Source organism: Camelus ferus, chromosome 4 (assembly GCF_009834535.1).
Source record: "Camelus ferus isolate YT-003-E chromosome 4, BCGSAC_Cfer_1.0, whole genome shotgun sequence".
Classification (NCBI taxonomy): Eukaryota; Metazoa; Chordata; class Mammalia; order Artiodactyla; family Camelidae; genus Camelus; species Camelus ferus.
In genome coordinates this window covers 36,810,187-36,827,682 of record NC_045699.1, presented here as the reverse complement: position 1 = coordinate 36,827,682, position 17,496 = coordinate 36,810,187, and the positions used below count along the sequence as shown (strand labels likewise).

The 17,496-nt window shown below is 40.6% G+C and overlaps 1 protein-coding gene across 23 annotated transcripts in view; it reads right to left on the bottom strand.

Moving 5' to 3' along the window:
• TMC1 (transmembrane channel like 1) overlaps window positions 1-17,496 on the bottom strand; it is a 310,690-nt gene that overhangs the window by 152,053 nt on the left and 141,141 nt on the right. For 2 of the 23 annotated variants that reach the window (XM_032477836.1, XM_032477841.1), the window contains exon 1: window positions 8,757-9,400. The exons of 19 other annotated variants lie outside the window; for them this stretch is intronic. The gene's annotated coding sequence lies outside the window, so the exon portion shown is untranslated. Of the gene's footprint in view, window positions 1-3,052; window positions 3,293-8,756; window positions 9,401-17,496 lie in introns of those variants that run through there. 2 more of the 23 variants (XM_032477835.1, XM_032477840.1) reach the window with 2 other exon arrangements.

Here is a 17,496-nt window from a genome sequence, read left to right as displayed (position 1 = left end):
TATTGTATTTTTTATGCTACTTTCTCACTGAAAAGAGCAGGCAAAGGGTGGTGACAGGTATTATACAGTCCTTAAAACCAAAAATATTTACTATCTGGCTCTTTAGGAAAAAGGTTTGCCAACCCCCATACTAGTCCACTGATTTCAAACATTTTTTGTAGTAATGACAACTTTTGATAATGAAAACTTACATAAAAATTGTGTCAGACAGGCTACAGATGGAACTTTCAATTTAGTAATTTGCAAAACTAAAGCATATGCAGAATAATTTATATAGGCAATTTCAAACGTGTGACAGAGTATAGAGAAATCACAAAGGGCTAAAAAAGTTGGGCATTATTATCGTCTCTAGACCTGAAGGGGAGAGGGCCAAGATCAATACCCTGGACATGATGATTGGTTGAGAAATAGGAACATAAGTGAACTCTTGTATCTCAATGAGATACAAGAAGATGCTTTCCATTTCCAGAAATGAAGCTTTTTAATTTTTTTCCTTACATGACCCTTTTTCTTTTCTGTGTGTTTCATATGAAGCTACAGGCAGAGTCAACCCAGAGAAAGCAGAACTGAGAGAGGTATCTTGGTGATGTTATTTGAACCTTGGATCAAGTCAAGCCTGAGGCTTCCCTCTCATTTTACTTTTCGCAATTGCACCAGATTAATCTTCCCAAGGCATCATGTTGATTGCCTAAAAGCTCCTTAGTGACTGTGGTCAGTGAAATCCCAATCAGTGGTCTGATGTTAAAGTTATTTCATTACCTGACACTAATTCACACCCATCCTTGCTTGTCCTCAATGAGTCCCTTTCCTATCCCTCATGCTGTAGCTCCAGCTCCACTTGGCCGGGGGGGGGTGCATGGAGCACGGGGAGGGGTGGAAAAGGAGCTTCTGCTCATATTTTTTCCTATTAGAATAATTTACCTCATGATCTTGACATTTTGATACTCTTCATAGCCTTAAGCTTTACCATAAATGCCCTCACTATTCATGACAAAGAAATCAATATGTGCTTCTTTTAAATTCATATGATCATCAGTTTTTAATGTTCCCATGGTACCTGCCATTTACCACTTTTTGTTGCAAACTCTGTTATAAATTCCTTATGGACAATGCCCATGAGTCATATAAAAACATTTATTGAGTTCCAGGTTCTGGATAAGGACAATAATGATAATGATTAATGAAGAAGAGGAAGAGGAGGAACAAGTAATATTTTTTGAGTATGGCTTTTGTATGAGGTCCTAGTCTAAGTATTTTATATATATTGTCTCATTCAATCTTCACAACAACCACATGAAGCAGGTGTTGTCTGTTTCTCCCATTTTACATATAAGAAAATTGGAGAACAGAGATTAAATAAATTGCTCAAAGTCTCACAACTTGTGAGACAAAGTCAATATTCAAACCCAGGAATTCTATACCTTTGTAATGTAACAAGAGATTCTCTGAGCAGAACAACTCCCAGCCCCCACCTTCTCACCTGTTAGGTAAGCCTTACTTTCTAGGCAAAGAAAAATATAGCAGCAAGTATTCATAATGGCCAAGAACTAGAGACAATTCAGTGCCCTCTAACAGGAGAATTGATTTTAGAAATGTGATCTATCCATAGAATGGAATATTATTCAACAATGAAGAGAATGAACTACTGATACATGTAACAACATGGATGAATCTCCAGATCACAGTACTAAGTGAAATAAAATAGTGTCAGAAAAGTATATAATGTATGAGTCCATTATATAAAACTCTAGAAACTATTAACTAAACTATACTGAGAGAAAGCAGATCAGTGGTTTCCTGGGGTTAAACCAGGCTTTAGGGGTAGAGAGAACTTTTAGGGTAACAGAAATGTTCTGGATACTGATAGTGGCCATGATTTCACAGAATACACACTTGTCAAAGTTCATTGAATTGTGCCTTTTAAATGGATGCAGTTTAATATATGTAAATTATATCCCAATAAAGCTGATTTACATCATTAAAATAACAAAATAAAACAAAACAAACAAAAAACCTAGACATTCCACCACCAGAGGCTGGAGTCAACTACTATGCTAACTCCTAGTGTTTTTTATTTAGAATACACTTTCAGGCACTAATATTTGTAACGTTTATAAATTTGTTTAACAAAGAATTTCAAGTGTCTCTTTAGTAAAAATAATTCAACCCCAGAAAGCATAATCCCTACTCAGTTATCATAGTAGCTAAAAATACGTCAATGTTACATTTCACCAATTGGTCAAAATATTTTAAGTAACATAAATACATACATTTTTGCAGTCTGAATTTTTATTTTTAATCCAACTAAATTTGGCATTGCTATGGTCAGAGGAGATGTCTTATACTTAGCCTCAGAACACAGAAATTGTTCTGAACTAACATATTCATGAAAAATGTGTGTGTGTGTGTGTGTGTGTGAGAGAGAGAGAGTTTGCTGGACATTATGCATACATGGTTATGGATAGAGAAAGGAAAGCAGGCAAAGGGCCAAAAAAATAAGCAATAAAATGTCCTTGGTGTGTGGTCAGGCATGAAGTTGTAGCCTGGGCCTTCAGTGGCTCCAGCAATGAGTTAATAAGCCTATAAAGTATGTGTCATTTTAGATGTTCAGAGGCCAAAGCACTTGAAACAAAGTGATTTACATGACCAAGTTCCCCTGAGTCAGGATCATATTCTTATTCCCCAAGATGCCTTAAATATTTAGCAGAGCCACCTGTACTATTGAAAAAATAATCTCCACAATGCTCTCAAGACCACCTCCATACACAGTACTGTAAATGACACTGAATAAAATAAAAATGAAATGGTTTATAGTGGATGACAATCTAATGTTCCTCCCACCACCTCCCCAAACTAAAAGCCATAAACTAAAGAGTAGATGCTTTTTATTTTTGTTATGAGCCAGCAAGTTTGACCATTTCTTTCTAGTCAGATATGTTCATTGGGGTTGAAGTAATTTCCACCTAAAAATTTGAATATTTTCACAAAGAGTAGTGTTCATCTCAGAACAACACAGTATTACTCACAAAATACACCAATAAAATATACTCACGATTCCAAAGTTTCTGGATACGTGGCGTGCTTGGGAGATAGGAATTCATCAACAGGAAAATCACAGCAATTCACTAGCATGTAGAACTCTGGGTTCAGTCCTTGCCTATTGCTTACTGACTGAGTGACCTTTTGAGTTATTTTACTTTCTCCAGTCTCAGTTTCTTCATTTGTTATGGTGTTATAGATGTGACAGAAAATAATTTTCTCTCTACTTTTCCAAGTTCTAGCTAGGACCCCTGTAATCAAAAACAGATTGATAAGAGAAAAACTAATAGGTTTCTTAACATGTATACCTTATGTACACATGGTAGATACCCAGGTGAAAATGTGTAACTCTCCAGAGTGGTTTAGAATTCTGACTTAAATATCATCTTCATCTAAAGACAAAAGGAAAGGTGAGAAAATGTTACTTACAGGAGGTAATTAGTACAAAAAAGAAGGGTAAGGTTGTTATGTAGATTTAAGGTGATACCTTCTCCATTGATAAGATTGTCTTGTGATTTCAAGTCAACCCTCTTCGGGTACAGAGAGGACCCTGAACCCTTACCAATGGAGAGTCTTAGGGTTGTCATGAAGATTCAGTGAGCTAATGTAAAAAGATATTCAAAACACAATTGGAACATAGAAAGTGCCCAATGAAAGTTAGCCATTATTATTTCAGAGCAATGGTTCTCCATGTGTGGTTCCTGCAGCTGCAGCACCACCTGGGAACTTACCAGAAATACAAATGCTCAGGCCTCATCCCACATCAACTGAATCAGAAACTCTGGGGACAGGGAGACAGGAAGGAAGGGGGCAGGACACAGCCATTAAAGGAATGACGCAGCAGTTAGCACCAAGATGGAAAAGTCAGCTCCAAATAGAACTGGAGACCCAAGATGGTGGCAGATGTGCCCTCCAGTGGACCTTGAGCTTCATTATATACATTGTAATGTATTAGAATGGTGAATCACACACCCACAAGCGCCATGACAGTGCCGAGCTAACCATGAGAGGTCAAAGAAAAGGCAGTGGCCCAATTCCTGGGAAGCCCTGCCCCTTCCTCAAAGTAGTTAGAATAATCCTCTCACTTGTTAGCATATAAAAACTAGCAACACTGCACCTTGTGTGGTGCTGTCTCTCTCTTGCCTTCTGAGACAGCCTGCACTCTATGGAGTGTGTATCTACTGCTTCTTTAACCCCTCTCCTCCAATGCCTCACTGGCCTTTCTCTTGCCTTTTGAGATGGCCTGCACTCTGTCTATGGCGTATACAGCTCTCTAAATAAATCTATTTTTACTCAACTGTGGCTCGCTCCTGAATTCTTTCCTGTGTGAAGCCAAGGACCCTCACTTGACAGGGTGCATCCCAGGAACTCAACCGAGACCTTGCATATGGCCGTCCTCTCACATCCCCTTTCTTCCTGTATCAGCAGGAGCCAGTACTCTGTTTTAACAAGCCCTGAAGGTGATTCTGATACCCACTGAAATTTGAGAACCATGCTTATAGACTGTAGGCTAAAGGAAAAAAATAAGTTCTAATATAATTCATCAATAAGAACTTCTTATTTTTTGTGACTATTTAAATGCAGGAGAATGCTTGGTTTTGTTTTTTTTTTTTTTCTAAATAACTAGAAAAAGAAATCCATCAGTGGCTTGAGAACAGTAGGATTTCTGCAGGATAACTCTTACCATCTTATTTTACCACACAACCATGTTCCAAGAGATCTATTATTAAATTGTGTTAACATATTTTATAAAGCTAAAGACACAATGGAAAAACTCACGTAAAAGAGAGAGCCTACAGTATTGGTGATAACTATGAAATTATACATTTGAACACAGCCTATTATTCATTAATCTCAGCCATTTCCATAAACAACATTCTATGACTATACAACTGGCCCATAAGCATATGAAGAATCAGTGACACATCTAGGTGTAGACATGCAATGCAAGATTTCTATCTGTGCATTTTGTGGCTTAAGTATAGTCAATAAGTGTGTCCACAGTTAAAAGGCAATATTGCCATTTAGAACAAAGCAAGCTAACGTGGATCCTTTTGTCACTCCATCCTTCATACTGCTGTCATAGAGATTTTTCTAAAGTACATATTTATGTCACCATACAACTTAAAAGACTTAAATAGCTCCCTTAAGCCTGTGTATGAGAGCCTTTGTAATCTGGCACCTGCCGACCTATTTCATGGACCTCAGTCTTATAATTATACCTTCTCCATGGAGCCTTCCTAGTGTGAACAAAAAATACTGTAAACCATATCGGTAAACAAAGAATGCTGAAGTCATCAAGTCATCAGCGGCTGCTGCCACCCCCCAATGAAGACAAGCCTGCAGCCCAGCCTCTGCAGCCACTCACAATGGTGCACTCTGAGGGGACTCAGAATAATAAAGGACAAGATACTGGCCCTAGATAGCCAGATGCTTATCAAAGGGATGAATTCAATGAGCCCAAATGTTTGAATCCTCCCATACTTAGGAAAGCACTAAATTCTTTAACTTGAGATGCCTGTTCTTCTTTAGATAACAAGTCCAGTAATCTTTTATTGTTCCAACTACCTGGTCTTTGTTGTAAAGCTCCTATATATCCTAGCTCCTCCCCTACCTCTTCAGAGCAGTCCCTCAGAGCAATCTGGGAGGCTGTCATCCCGGCTAGAGTCCTCCCGCCAAATAAAACATAACTCTCAACTTGTAGGCTGAGCACTTATTTCAGTCGACACTAGACAGCCCACTCCCCGTTACTAGAGATTTGGTCCTTCCTAACTCAGAACTTCCAGAGCACCACATGCAGACCTCTAGTTGTCATTTTTATATCGCATTATAATTCTTATTTGCACGTCTGTCCCTCAACAAGAATTTTTACTGGCGGCAAGAAGCACATTTTCATTTTTGTGTCCCCAGCAATTGGCATAAAGCCCAGTACAAAAGAGATACTTAGTAAATAAAGACTTTCTGTGGATCTAAAATGTAAGATCTATATATGACTGAGAGATCAGCCCAGGAAAATACAGCCATCATCTACAGTCTCTCTGCACCCATATAAGGACCAAAATCTTCTAATTTTGAGAAAAAGCTCTGCCACTTCCAAGATTCCATTGTCATCCTCATTCTAGCAGACACAGTCTCCAAGACAGAATGTCCTCTCTGTTAGCACTGTTTTCTGAGACCCACTAAAAACTCGTTTCTTTTAAGACATGCTGACCCCCAAAGTTACTATGCCAGTTGATATTGATTGAAACACCCAATTTTTATCCCAGGCTATAAATCATGAGCTTTACAGTTTTAAGGCTTAAGTCAAAACTGCAAAGGAAGCTGGGTGCAGCAGTTTTAAAGCAGCTGACCCCCACATTTGTTGGCCTACTGAATAATCCTTCTGGCTCCAGAATCATGGTAATTATTTGCTCATCCACAACTCACAACTATTCATCTGACTTCCCTCACAGCCCTGATATCATTTCACAACCTCTCAGATAAGCATTTTAGGAGCTTCCCTTTCTAAACTTGGCTTTGTCCCCTGGTCTTTTATACTTGCTAAATCATTCAGCCCCGAAGCATTTGGCCCAGGGTAGCTGGAACACCCAGCCAGCTACCTAAACTAGTTTCTGCCCAGAAGCACTCACGCCTTAAGTTACAACACAACACCTTGAATTAATCACAAATTGTTTGAGAATATCCTGTTTGTTTGGTTGCTCCTGATCATCTGTCTACTGCCATATCCCTTAGGCCGAGAGATACATTTTCAGTTTTTAAGTAAATCCGAGCAACGAGCAACGGATGGGTCTGGATGGAATGACAACAACTCTCCCTGTAAGTACCCAAGCTCCTCATTGTCTGCCTGGAGAAACCTACTGGAGGTTCCCTGTTGGTGATTCTGAGATATCTGAGGTCGCTCCTTGCTTGGAAGTTTCTGTGATGCTCTTTTGCAGCAACCAACAGAAGCTTCAGTTTTCTCATCCTTACGGGGCTTCTGTAAGAATTAACTGAGACAACATAAATAAAGCGAGGTGTTGGTACACAGCACACACTGAAAATAACCAGTAAACGGCAGCCACTATTGCAAGTGGATTTTGGAGGCTGTATTCGTTTCCTAGGGTTGCCAGAGCAAGCACCAAAGACTGGCTTAGAACAATAGAACTTTATTGTCTCACAATTCTGGAGCCTAAAAGTCCAAAATCAAAGTATTGGCAGGAAATGCTTTCTTCTGATGGCTCTAAGGAAAGATCCTTCCTTGTTTCTTCTAGCTTCTGGGGGCTGCCAGCAACCCTCCATCCCTTGGCTTGTAGATACATCCTTCTAGTCATATGGCCACCTTCTCCCTGTGTGTCTTCATATCATCTTCCCTCTGTGCTTATCTGTCTGTCTCTGTGTCCAAAGTCTCCTTTTTACAAAGACACCAGTCGTATTGGATGAGGGCCTAATGACCTCATTTTACCTTCATTACCCCTATAAAGATCACATTTCTAAATAAGGCCATGTTCTGCAGTACTAGGGGTTAGGACTTCAACATATCTTTCAGGGAAAACACAGTTTAACCCATAACAGAGGTGAAGGGTAGCAGAATATGTCACCTTAAAAAGTGACTCCAGGAGTTCAGGACATGCCACTCCAAAATATGCCGCTTTGGTATATTGACTATTTTGAGCTGAAGGCACTTGACAAACAGCAAATGCAGGGAGAGGCTTTCTCTGAACACCCCTTATCTGCCTAAAGACAGATCCTCTAAAAGGAACACACTTGTCATAAATTCCTTCCCCAGGAGTTTCCTTCGGCAGAGAAGACTGACTCATCACAGGAGAGGAGGCAAGAGGTCAACACCACACCTAAACAAATGTTGCCACAAACTGTCATATCTCCCATATATATTCTTCTAAGGTCCCATTCAGCTGTCCTGAAAATCATTCACTCTCCCCTAGGAGGCCTACATTCTTTTCCTCTTTTTCCTATGAAGATGGTATTTCAGTCTGAGTTCTTTTTTTTTTTTTCAACATTTTTTTTATTGATTTATAATCAGTCTGAATTCTAAGTCACCTTCAAGAGTTACTTATTTTCTTCTGAGTACCTCCCATGTATACATGGAATATACATGTTAATAAACTTCTGATTGTTTTTCTCTTGTAAATCTGTCTATTATTACAAGAGTCTCAGCTAGAACTCAGAAAAGTAGAACAAAGTTATTCTTTTTCTCCCCTGCAGAAGCAGAGTAGCCCATTGTGGTAAGAATATGGAATGGTATTTTGTTTTTCTAATAACTGACACAATTTTGTTTTCTTGACTTCCTTTTTCTTGCTGAGAAGCAAGATTCTCTAATTATATTTCAACGGAGTGTTAAATTTTTTTTCAATTTCCCTTTTGTTATTAAAATAATCAGACAAGTTACTCCCTTAGGCTCTCCCTATCCCCAGAGAACACCTGCTACGGGTAAGGAGAAGGAAGCAGTGTGTTGGTAGACCAGCTCTTCAAGGGAGAGAAAATCTAAAGACCCCAATTTGTAACATTGGCTGATTTCCACTGTGTACTGAGTGCTGTATAAAGTACTCCCACCAAGGCTGATTCAAATCACCAATGAACAACTGGCAAAATTCCTGAAAATTTAAACTTAGTCTCTCGAGCAGGTATGAACTGTTTCCAGCCCACCACTGAAGACATGGTCTACTTTCTCATGACTGCCTTCTCCCTTTCTCCTCTCTGATTCTCCAGCCTGCATTTACCTGCAAAACTTCAGCCAACTGCTAAAGGAGGAGGCAACATGGACGTCCTTGGGAAACAGCGAGCTGCTACTGGCGACTCTGACACCCTTTCTGACGGCTGTTGCTGTCTCTTATCTTCCAACAGCGGCAGGGCCTCCTCTGCACAGCAGGTGTCCAGGGACTGGATGTGCATTTTTTGGTTCATTGGTGGGTCCTGAAGGGTCTTAACTAGGCCTCTTTGTACCTACTCCCCAGACTTTTCCTTGTGCAATTCAATCTACAGACTTTCTGTAGCTGGGACCTACTCTTCCACAGTCCTTCTGGAAGACATCTGCAAGAAAGCTTTCACCCCATCCATCTTCTTTGGCATCCACCCAATGCAGGGAAATCTAAGTATCTTTGCAAATAAAACGGCAGAAATGCAGGTGCCCTCTGGTTAAGCCATGTCTCCCCTACCACTTTCCCCTTGCCTAATTAGTATCAAACACTCTGCTGGTCCAATAAGAAACAGCTTTAGGACAAGAGACGGTTGTCAGCACCTAACCAAATAGAGAGGAGGGAACAGATTGCTCAGACATCCACAGATGTACAGGAAAAGGAGAGAAACAAGTCCAAAGTCCTTCTCTGAGTAGGGAAGAGTAGTTTTCACAATATGACTTCCGCATTCTCCCAAAAGTCAACATCTTCCTCTCTCCTGGTCCCCTTTGAATATAATTCACTGATAAAGACTGGGAAACCAGTTTGGCCTTTCTAGCAGTAGGAAGGCAAAGATTAGGAACCTTGTGACTGAAAACCAGGCCTTGGAGAATTCAGTCATTTTATTATCAGAGTTCTGAGTCCACTATATTTGCTACATTATTCAGCAACCTTTGGGAGTAGAAAAGGATATTAGCATCAATGGATAACATTATGAAGAGAGAACAATAACACGTCACAATGCTCCCTTACATTATTATTCTAGTAGTGGAGGGTTGGGGGTGGAGCTTGTTTTTAATCAAAACTACCCATAATCAAATCTGCCTCTCAAGTTGGAAGAACAGGGGGAGGAATTAGTTTATGTCTCTGAGAAAACAAATCTCTTTGCCGCCCCTTTTCAATTGTAGAGACTGGCGGGCGAGGAGAATTGAGACCTGGAGGAGACAGTTTAGCAGAGCAAGAGCACATCCACTTGTCTTTGGATACATAAGAAGAGCCCCAGAGCAAAGACTGAGGACAGTAGGGTCTATTTCCACTTCTGAGGGGGAGGCTACAGAAGTAGAGGAGAGAGAAAAAAAGATAATGGGAAAGCAACGCTGTAACAGCTGAGGATTGTTTTGTTTTGTTTTTTCTATTTTCCACGAAAATATTTGCTGTGCTAAGATATAAACCCTCTATGGGGTTCTCAAATGTGCAGTAAAGCGTCCGTGAGGGTTATTTTTTTCATGTAATTCAAAGAGAAGGGGATGTGTACCGTCTTAGTTCAGCTTGGTGTGGAGAGAAGGGAATTTGCCTGGGGGATGAGAGGCTAGGAATATGGAATAAGTTCTCCCAGAAGCAGGAAGCAGGAGCCAGCCCTGAAGCAAGGTAAATCCCTGGTAAGGTGTAGAGATCTCAGGAGAAGACAGAGAACAGAGGGTCTGCACTGACATCTGGGTTTTACTATTAATACTGTTGCTGTTGTTCTTATTCTCCATCAGGCAGCCAAACAGAACACACGCAACATAGCTCCCAATAACACCCAAGACACGATGGCCCCTCTATCTGTGTCAGGAACTTGTGAGAGATATTATTACCAACTTGTCTATATGCCCCTAATCAGCACTAACTTTTATTCATACTCAGGGCCACGTGGTGAGAAGCTTGGAAAATGTGATCGGTTCCTAGAGCTGACATGCGGGTAGCCAGGATCGTGCCAGTTGCTACAAAGCACTACTATGGTTCTTCAATCTTAACCTAATAGAAGGTGAACAGCAGGTACCCTCATGGTGGCCCTTCCTTTTCCAGAAACTGAAATCTGTCACAGAGCACTGTGACTCCACAGAGTTGAGTAAACTTGAGCCAATCTGCACTATTGTGAGGCATGCAGTCCCCATGTCCCACTGACCTGCTTGGCAAGAGTACCTTTCCTGCCTGGCGTGAACAGCACATGTGTCAGCCTTTCTTCTCTGTGCGGGAAGAAAAGTCAATAGCTAGAACTTTGGCCCATTACAAACGTAAAATGTGCTACTCTGAGGAGGCAGCATTAGAAGGTCTTTTCTAATAAACTTTTCTCATTAGGAATTCCGCATCTTGTCATCTGAGAGGTCTTCCCGCGTGGTGGTTTTGCGATAGTTGCCACAGCCCTGTAACAGGAGCAGCAAAGCCCTCAGCTGATCGTATTTCACTTTGTGAAATTCAAATCCACAAATATATGCCAGGGTTGCTGGTGGCCAATGTCCCTTCCACCCTGTCACAAAATGAAGTAGGGGCATGAGATTTTCATGATGCCCATTTGTAAGTCACTGACACTAGAGTGTCTCATACACTTCTTTTCAGACACCCTACTGGGTTTTTCTTTGGACTTTTTTCCTCCTTTTTTAAACTTTCATTTCTCTAGTTAGTTACATATCTTCTTCAAGGTGGAACGAAAGCCTTTACTATTTGAATTCCATGCAGAAGACCTACTGATAGACAACTCTCTGAGCTGCCCAAAGCAACTCTGTGAACACAGTATACTGTTTTCCCAGAGGAGACGGTATATACACTTCCTCATCAGGTGTGCTTTGGTGTAGATTTCCACTATGTACCTTTGACCATCTCTCTTCTTGGAAGAGTCTCTACCGCTTGTCAGAAGATGTGCTACTGGGTGTTTTCAATAAAGACAGCCTTTGTCATTGGGGTCAACCATTGTGTAAATTTAGAAATGTAACACGGTTTTTGTATCTCAGTTTCCTCTTTCACAAAATAGACAGTTCCCTCATGAATCACTATTGCATACAAACAAGAATAATTTAGTGCATTACACCTCTAATACCTATTTTCAGTATATCTGGCATATTATGAAAGCAAAATAATTGAAAAATGGAAGAGAGAAGAGAAAGAAATGAAATGAAGAAGAAGCAAAGGAAGGAAAGGTGACAGGATTAATTAGACATTAAGGAAGCTCTGGGATCCCACTGTATTTTCCATTCACATCTTTCCCTGGCTAAAAAAAAATCTGCTCTAAAAATAAAAAGCCCATATTTAGGGGTATATTCTAAGGTTGAGGATACATGAACAGCCTTCATACTTGTCAACAACTGGTTGTTTTGTCCACCTTTGTAACAGTATCTTGCACATTAAAGGTACTCAATAGAGGCCTCTGGCAAATACTTGTAGAATAAATGTTTAAAGCTGGTGTGGATACCATTAGATGAAAGGTTGATAAGGAAAGGGAGAGATCAAGCTGAGAATACTTGAATTCAAAAATCAATATGTATATCATTAAAATGAAACAGCCAGATCTGATGTGCCTCCCAAAGTGATGCAATGTGAAATACATATCATATTCTTGCAAAAACCCGAACCTGCACTGGATCAAGGCTTTAGAGCTGAAATCCAGTTGAATAAGAAAATGGCAGCAGGAGGGACAAGTTAAACACACCTCAAGGAAACAGACAATGTAGGACATTCTACAGGTCAACTCAACTAGTATCTTCAACAGGACAATGACAAGGAGAAAAAGAGAGAAAACCATTAGGGACTTTGATTGAATCCCAATTTGACCAAATAAATTATACAAAGACAACTGGGGAGACTGTAAGGTAAACTGTGTATTAAATGATTCCAAGGATTTATTGTTTAGTCATGAATAATAGTGGTTTTATGGCCAGGTAAGAAAATATCCATGTTTTCAGATTTGTGTATTGAAATAGAACGATGTGATGTTTGAGGTGTGCTTAAAATAGTTAACACACATGCAAAAAGGGAAAGGGAATGGATAAATACTGTATGGCAAAATGTTTAAAATCACTGGGTCTGGGTAATAAGTATAAAGATGATATACGTATGGGGGTACATTTTGTTGTTTTCCATGCTTTATGTTTGAAACATTTATAATATAATTCTTTTCAAAACTAAATAACTTAGGGGACATTCTGACCAGGAAGGGGCATAAGGAGCTTTTTGGGTGCTAGCAATGATCTCTGTATGATCTGGGTGGTAGTTACATAAATGTGTACAAATGCAAAACTCATCAAACTGTACACTTAAAATTATGCTCTTTATTGCATTTGAGTTATATTGCATTAAAATAAACAAACTAGTCTCCATCTTTAGCAGGCAAAATTAAATTAGATAAACACCTATATGAATAACTAAATGCAGCACATATCTGCTCCCCTGGTCCCATTGGATGCCTCCACTTAAGAGATTTCTGAGAATTCCTGCATCCACTCTTTACCTAGTCTTCTGAGTGCCAAAAAGCAATGACATTCACTCACAGAGAATGCTGTCTCCATGTTTTAGAGGCTGGAAAAACTGTCACCCCTGTTGCTGGGGTGATGGGATTTGAAAAAGAGGTAATTACAAGCATTGGCCTTGAGTCATTAGCATCTCAGAGCCCTGGAAAGAAGAAGTGGAGGAAAAAACTGATGTGTCTTTAGGCAAAGAGACAGAAGGAGAGAGACCTGAGGGATGGTCAGAAGTGAGAGCATCAGTAGAGGGACAGTGGCTCCACAGGGTTGGACCTCTAGGGCTGTGGCTCAAAAAAGTGTGTGGCACCAGACAGTCCCACATTCACCAGAAGATCCCGGGAACAGCCCTGAGGAACAACTGTTGATGCTGCTCCTAACCACAGGAAAAGAAAGGAAGAGAAAAATAGTGAACAGCTATCAAAGGTCATTTCTCAGGAAGACTGTGGACCGAAGAGTGGTAAACAGGTGAAGCACCAACACCTTAGTGTAATCAGTTTACTGTAATGACTGAATCTGATCCCTTTTACTGGCACAAGAGAGAATAATACAGAGAAAGGAACAGACGCTTGAAAGGAAGGGAAGAGAATCGATGAGGCAGGCAGCCCTGAAGATCTCTGGATCGCCTTGGAGGTTGTGCTTCCGTTTCTTGAAGAATAGCACACTTTCACAGCTGAATAGTACACTTTCACAGCTGAATAGCATTACGGTCCAGTCCTGTAAGATCTAAGAAGTCCCACAATCATCCCCTTCAGTTCAAACTGGCAGAACTAGGGTGGCTGATTAAGTCTGTGGGTCACATCATACTAATGTCCTATCCAGTGGGTTGTTTCACCACATCCTTGGTGCTCTCTGCAATAGAGATACACTGAGAATTTTCCAAATCTTTAAATTCTAGTTCCTTTTTGCTTAATATTTCCTTCAACAATTCACTTCTCTCTTCTTGTGTTTTACTAGAAGCAGTCAGAGGGAACCAAGTCGCTCCTCAGCACTTTGCTTAGTAATCTCCTCAGTTAAATTCCCAATTCATCTCTCACAGGTTCTACCTTCAAAACACTGGAATGTGAACAAAATTCAGCCAAGCTCTTTGTCACTTTATAACCAGAATTGCCTTCTCTCCATTGTCCAAGAACACGTTCTCCATTTCTGCCTGAGACGTCATCAGAATGGCCTTTACCATCCATATTTCTATCATTTTAGTCTTGATTATTTATTATGCTCTATGAAGATGGAAGCTTTCTTTACAGCACTCCTCTTTTCTTTCTGAGTTTAACAGTCCCTTCATGGTAACCTTGGCTTTTCTAGCACATATTTCAAAACCTTCCATTACCTACCCATTACCCAGTTCCGAAGCCACTTCCACAGCACCCCACTTCATGGTACTGATTTCCGTATTAGTCAGCTCAGGCTTCCAGAGCAGAATACCACAGACCGGATAATTTAAACAACAAATATGTATTTTCTCACAGTTCTGGGGGCTTGGAAATTCAAGATCAAGGTACTGACAGATTCAGTGTCTAGTGAGAAAGCTCTTCCAGGCTTTCAGATGGCTACCTTCTCACTGTGTCTTCTTGTGACAGAGAGAGGAAACTCTGATGTCTCTTCCTCTTCTTATAAGGGCACTAATCCCATCATGGGGCTCTATTCTCTAGTTACCTTCCAAATACTCCATCTGATACTGTCATGTTGGGGACCAGGGCTTCAACATATGGATTGAGGACACACAAGCATTTGGTCCATAACATTACTAGAGCATAATCTAGTTGATCCTGACTGGTATAAAACCTATGAAGATAAGGGAAGATAACCTCAGGATGAAGCCAACATTGTAGATAGCAAAGTGGAAAAATACACAGGATTTTTGACATCACTGAACCACTGGATCATCCCCTCATAGGAAGTCCATTCTATTGCTAGACTTACCAGTTATATATAAGACATTAATTCCCTTATAATTTAAGCTATTTGAATCAAAACTGCTTAACTGGTACGTGATTATGTTCTGTATTATGTGATCCCCCCAAATGGCCACATCTGAATGGAATCAGAGAGGGCACCAGATCTCCGAGCAAACAATATTCAGGGTGGGCAGGGGTCTGTAAAGTAGCTGGATACAAAAGCTCTGTCCAGTAGGGACATCATATCCAGGAAGTGGCTGACCAAAATCAATCCAAGTCCTTCAGTTAAGTCTACTGGTAGCAGCAAAAGGAGCTGAATTAGAAGCAGAAGAGAGCTGCACATCGTGAAATGAATTTCATAAATTGTGGGCTATAGTCATAGTTTTCATTTTCTATCATAGAATTAAAAAGCCACGTATCTTCCCCATTATGAGAAAAATTTAGCAACATAAAAATTATGAGTTCACTTTCATACCTTCACCCCACCATATCACGCAGCCCGACATCACCAATTCAGTAACGTTGTGCCTCTGTAGGAGGATAGCCTGTCGTGGCTGAGGAAGAGCGGAGAAAGTAACTGAGGGCTGCACCTGCCACCGAGAGGGTTAGGAGACAACTGGCTAGAGATGAGCAATATTCCCACTGACCCATCAGTTCCACAATGCCAATCAGTCTGAGAAGCCCAGCTATATGCCTGTATGCCTGTTCCTGTTTTTCTGTGATGCTGGCTTTGGGTGGAGATCTCTAGCTTCCTTATTTCCTTCCACGTGTCCTTTGAATAAACCCCCTCTGAACTATGGTGCCTCTCTTCTCTGAACATCGTAAATATCCAATTACTCCAACCAGCTCTCTCAAAAAGAGAGTCCACTCTTCCTCTAACAAATTCCACTCGTATTTTTTAAGTGTAAAAAAGTGAGTCTTTTCTCCCAGAGCAACGTTTGTTGAAACAACCCTGGTCCTAGACTGCCACGTTGTAGTTGTTGCATCACTTGTTTCCACCAGATGGCACTGTTGCTGATTCACACACCCGGGAGTCCCACAAAATTTAATCTCATTACTGAACAAATGCTGGCAACTGCTTCACAAAGATAACTGCTTCTCCACATTCCTGAGAAATTACCAGTTTTAACAACTACTGTCTCTCTAAATAACTTACTGGATGCAGCGGTGTTCTCTAGAATCTGGCAGGAGAGATGACCACTTAGCAAAGAATCACACAAATAAACACAAATCAGAGAAACAAAGGTTCCTGTTGCTAATGACCAAGCCTGAGGGTTGGAAATCCAAAGGAGCAAAAGAAACTAAATTTGAAGGTGGGGAGGGGAAGCATCCTCCCAAACAGTAGGAACAGCAGTTAAGAAGGAACTGAGACTGGAAGGATTATGGCACTTTGGAAAGGCTAAGAAAAAGAGAACCCAGAGCTCTGAAACTGAGGATGACAGCAAAAGAAAGGAGGAAATTTGAGGGGTCCCAGGGGTAAGTCTTTGGTTTCAGTGACCACCTATATAATGATTCTCAAATTTGTTATCTCTAATCACTGCCCCTACTTGATATATCCACTTTGTTTCAAAGACGTCCTCAAATACATGCACAGCACTGAATTCATGATCCTCTCTGGTCTGACTGGCCGTTCTTGAATATCAATAAATGGCACAACCTACACATTCAGTTGCAAAATTCAGAAAACTGGGAAGAGTCCTTGCAGTCTCCCTTATCCCTTAGCTGCAGGGACCATCCACCACCAAATCCTGTTCGTTTTATCTACCAAATCCAACAGTTTTCTCTAGACCATTGATTCTCCAGTGTGGTCTCCAAGCCAGCAACATTAGCATCTCCAAGGAACTGGTCAGAAATGCAAATTCTCAGGCCCCAGTCCAGGCTTACTGAAACAAGGGGGCCCAGAAGCCTGCATTTTAACAACCCCTCCAGCAACTGGCAGTCCAGTACACTTGGAGGATCACTGATCTACATCTACAGGGTCCCTGCTGCTGCCATAAATTTATTCCACTATTTCTTTTTCTTTTTTTTTTAACATTTTTTATTGATTTATAATCATTTTACAATGTTCTGTCAAATTCCAGTATAAAGCACAATTTTTATTCCACTATTTCTTATCTGGACCACTGCAGTAGCTTCGCAATTGTTCTTCCCCACATCCATTAAAGCTTCCTTCTAGGGTGACTCTCAGCCCAAGAATCTATTATAATCTACAGGAATCTACTCTAAACCAACTAAACTCAAGTCTTTGGGGATAGGGCCTAGGCTTTGGTATTGTTTAAAAGCTTCACTTTGAAGGCCCAGACTGAGAACCACTACTCAATGCTACTCTGCAACCAGGCTGATTTTTTTTTTTTAATGCAAATCTGATCTTATAATTCCCCTACTTAAAACCAGCCAGGATCCAGCCTACATTTCTAACACCTACAAGACTAGCAAGTGCTCTGGCCCCTACAT